Here is a 4,618-nt window from a genome sequence, read left to right as displayed (position 1 = left end):
AAATGACATTCATCTACATTTTTCAATAAAAATCACAAAATCCAAAAGAAAAAATTCAAAATTCTCTCGGTTACTATTAGTTCACATAATTACGCAACAAACAGTGCAAAGAATTGATTGAAAAAAATAAATTAGGTTCATGAAATAGTCCGCGATACATTTTTCTGGCAGTCGTACGCTCAATTTAGTCCATGACTGTATATGCACACTCCGTCTGCCTCAAAATAAGGTGCATTGTACTTGCACGTCCCCTTGACCCTTTCGAGTCGTCGCGCTCTCGCGTCTGTCACTATACTACATGAATATATCAGGTTATATACAAGAATTCCATACATTCGCATAGACTTGCGCTTGTACTTCATTATTTTCTGTAAATATGTTTTTTGTTATTCTATTTTTCGATTTTACACTTTTTTGTGTTGTAGGTGTTGTATTTTATTACAAATATTGAACTTTTTTGCTTTTTATTCTAGATTATAGTCAAAGAAGATATAAGATCTTGCTATGAAACCAAAATTGTGGATGATTGCAATCTAGAATCTGGATCAAACTTAAAATGAAGGAAAAATGCTTGTTGCTTTTTTGTTCATCTATTTTACTAATTTTGCAGCCGTTCATTTTGTATCAAATTGCATGTCAATGGCACTCTTATGATCACTTGACAGTGTTTTGAATTGTACTCTCACCGATATGAAAGACGCCTATTTAAATATAAAATATATGAGCAGCTGAAGAGATTCAAATCGTGCGATTTTTTCTTGCCTTATATTTGGTGCGATAATCAATAAGTTTATTTTTAATCTATTGATTGGGAATGATTTCAACGGATTCCGATCGGAATAATTTCATCATATGCCCTATTATTCGTTCATGTATATGAATAGTGTTCGTCTTTGATAATAAATTGATGCGTGTTTTGTGTGTTCCACTTGTAATATGGTTATATCTGCAATATTCTTTATCGTCAGTTGTGAAAATTTCATTGGCTTTCTCGTCGTCTTTTTTTCGCTTGTCTTTTTTAATTCTATTTGTCTTTTCGTTATTTGTCTCAATTTAATTCAAAATAATTGCAAAGAGAATGGCTTTTTATTGGAAATTTTCTACGTAATGTATTCGAAATTCAAAATCATCTCGGTAAAAATGGTGATGTAATTTTTTTCTACCTCTTATTTTAGAAATATATCGGCATAATCATGTGCATTACTTAAAAACCAATATTATGATAACAACACGTCGTGCATAGGAAAGTGTCTTGGATGATTGTCAAGGCGGCAGTATAATGGGAATAAAGAATGTACCGTTAAGTTTACTCTTTTGACAACATCCGGTGGTGGTATTTCGAGGGCAAGCTGACAGCTATGACCGCTTTCCGTTACGTGCGTTGACTTAAGCCAAGGACCAAAATTATTCGAATTCAACACCTGAATAGAACATATAAAGCCAAATAGTATCAAAATGTAAGCTTAGGCAAATACATTCGATGAGTGACGTTAATCGTTATGATATTTGTGCACATGCTGCATGTGACATGCGAATGAATAGATAAAAATAAATACCGAATGAAATTAGAAACACAAGACCAAACTACTCAAAAAAAAACATAAATCACGTTTCAAAACATTCCTTTTACATGAATTTCGATCGATTTTAGTCGGTCGGAAACTCGTGTTGTAGCAAAAAAGATCACGTTATTGGCATTGTATCATCGGTATTAGTTTTTTGAGTACAACATAAAAAGCAAGTATGAAGAAGCCGTAAAGGAAGATATAAAGAAAGGGAAAAAAAACAAAATGCAAGCACACGCTCTATGTTGACAGTGTATTTTTTGTTCATACCATTGTATATACACCACCTAGCACACCATACATTGAACTACTGCCGCATATTGTGCAGTATCACCTAGTTGTGTGACGTTTATTTTGAACGATGTTATAAGAAAATGGCCATTACAATTTTGCTCTAACTTCAATAATACCGCTTGCCTTTTCATAGTTATCCAAATTTAACTTATAAGACTGGAAACCACTGGTGGATCCCCTATATTTCAAAATTAGCTCGAACGCAAAAACAGGTTGATTGGATTATCAGATAAGCTAAATTTTCTTTTCTGACAACATCTCAACAGCCACCCCAGGTGCGAAAATGTTAAACGTTGCATTTTCGATACGCTAACCCAAAATGGGTTAATGTGTTTTTGTAGCGGTTAAATACAAATATCTCATCGCCATGCGCTTCTGTCTTATATTCCATTCACCGTTTCATTTTCTACGGCTCAGCAACTCATCGAAAGCACTATGCGAACATATTGCTTCACAGACAATGCGAATAGTAGCATGCGCACACATATAACCTAAAATTCTCACAATCTTTAAAGTTGTGGGTCAAAAACAACGCACACAAACAAACGTAACCAGCATCGTAAAATGCTGGTGGCTCACAATTGTTTCTATTCCACATAGTTCCTAATTCCCATTATTTTTACTTACTTTCTCTTTGCCGAACCGATTCTACAATCGGCATCGTCATGAAATCAGAAATGAGGTGAAGAAATAAAAGCAACGGTATTAGAAAATATGCGGAATGTACACACAGACTGATTTCTTTATTCGGATAAAAATAAATCAACGTGGAACGGTCAAACATTCAGGAAAAATATACACTGTAAACGCGTCTTCGGTCGAAAGTGATGTGAGATTGAGTAACAAGCAGAATCTTGAAGTCTAGTTAAAGCTCAAAATACCATTTTAATGATTAAATTATTCAATGAATCTTTTTTGTAGCAAACACGCGAGCACAGACAAGAATGATTCCTTGGTTGTCGTTACCTGTACCTTTCGAGAGGCCTTCATATTTACATTCCATTTTATACAGAATACAATACATTATGTGATCGAATTCAATGCGAATTTGCTAGTTGGAAATAAATTATTTCCAGGAATTTGGGACCAACAACGTCAGTAGTTCTGGATTGGTTACAAAGCGAAACCAAAACGTTTCGTATCATTGTTATGAGACATTGAATAAATGCATTGTCTAATATTTGACCGCACAGTTTGACACACGCACACTTGAGTCGGGACGCGGTAATAATCCACTGGAAATAAAACCGACAAAAAAAGGCGCGAGAGAGCCCAATGGTTTTATAATTTTTGCATTACGTTGTTACATTATGTTTGTATGTTTGTATATGTGTCTGGCCGTCCAACTGAAAACAATAAAAAATAATTCGAATACTTTACGCTGTTTTGATTATTTCGGTTTGGCTTTGCCGCACTCATTGCAATTTCAGAGTAAAAAAAGAGATGAAACAATAAATAAGTGGAATTATCGCCCAAGAAACAAATTATTCAAGGATGAGATCATTCAGTCAGCCGGTTCATTGTGCCACACATTCGTACATGGAATATCGAAATGCGGCTGACGATCAGATGGCACAACCAAAGAAAAATAATATATATGGCTCATGAGTGTTTGAGTTCTTGCATGTATGAGGAACTGTAAATCATTTGTGCGATTGAGAATAACCCAATGCAAAAGCAAGCACCAAATCTCAAATTGAATGTATTTTGTAGCTTTACTTGAGTGGTACGGATGGTTTTATTTGCATTATTGACTGGTAAATACCCTGAATTTGGCAAAATCATTTGGAAAAATCTCAAGATAGTAAAAATATGGGCCAGATACTATAACCACTTTGTATCTGTAAGAGTGGCATGCAAGATGCAGCGCAGGGTAACGAAGCAAAGGTGTACTTCAAATGGCAGTGAACAAATGCGCACCAAGAAATCAAAATTTGTCGCGGCAAACTAGGTAAAGTATAGAAAAAGTTTGGATATGGCTTTGATCATGGCCAGAAAGAGAATGGTCGAAAAGCGATGACAAAAAAGAAAACGCATTCACAAGAAATAGCTAGTGAAGAAATGGAAAGAAAAATTGGCGAGTGAGAGAAATCTACATATATATAAAATTGATTATATATAAATATACGAAAAAAGAAATCAAATCCACTAGCAGTATAGTCCATTTGTTACGTTATACCGACTTCCTCCGGTTGTCTACAAACGTCAAGCGAACGGCATAAACTGAAATCGTTTCACATAAATTCTATATGAAGCAGCCGCACATTGAATAATACACGGGATGAATGAAAATTTTGTGTGTATCAGTCAACGTAACTTAAATGTAGACGTATATAGTCGCCGATGTGGATGGTATGCTACATATATTATATACGTTTGTTTATCGGCCGTGCTTTGTTATTGCTTTTCCATTCTCATGTGCGTACTCATACTTTGTTACGTTCCAATCAAAATGTTTGGTGTCTCGTCGACTGATCAACGAACGCATTGGGTTTTAATGTTATGACGCACAATCTTTTACCAGGTTTTTCTACCCTGAAAAATGCATTGTTCATAAAATACAAATCTATTGCATGTGTTCATTCTATTTATTAATACCTGTCTAATAAAAATTAAAAATACCAACCGTAAACTTGACGTCAATGAATCATCCGAATTAATTTCGCTTCATATTGGCCGTTTGGATGAAAGCTCATCGATGAGTTATTTGAACGAAGAAAAAAATCCAATAAAATTCGTTGGATTTGAATGGGAACATT

General features: G+C 34.7%; 1 protein-coding gene across 1 annotated transcript in view; it reads left to right on the top strand.

The window, feature by feature from the left end:
• Positions 1–4,618, top strand: part of LOC129574076 (zinc finger Ran-binding domain-containing protein 2) — a 103,360-nt gene that overhangs the window by 84,589 nt on the left and 14,153 nt on the right. The window lies entirely within an intron of this gene.

Source organism: Sitodiplosis mosellana, unplaced genomic scaffold (genome assembly GCF_009176505.1).
Source record: "Sitodiplosis mosellana isolate CC-2019 unplaced genomic scaffold, AAFC_SMos_1.0 Smas_scaffold_6150, whole genome shotgun sequence".
NCBI lineage: Eukaryota > Metazoa > Arthropoda > Insecta > Diptera > Cecidomyiidae > Sitodiplosis > Sitodiplosis mosellana.
The sequence above is the reverse complement of the archived record's forward strand: the minus strand, read 5'-3'. Positions and strand labels throughout refer to the sequence as shown.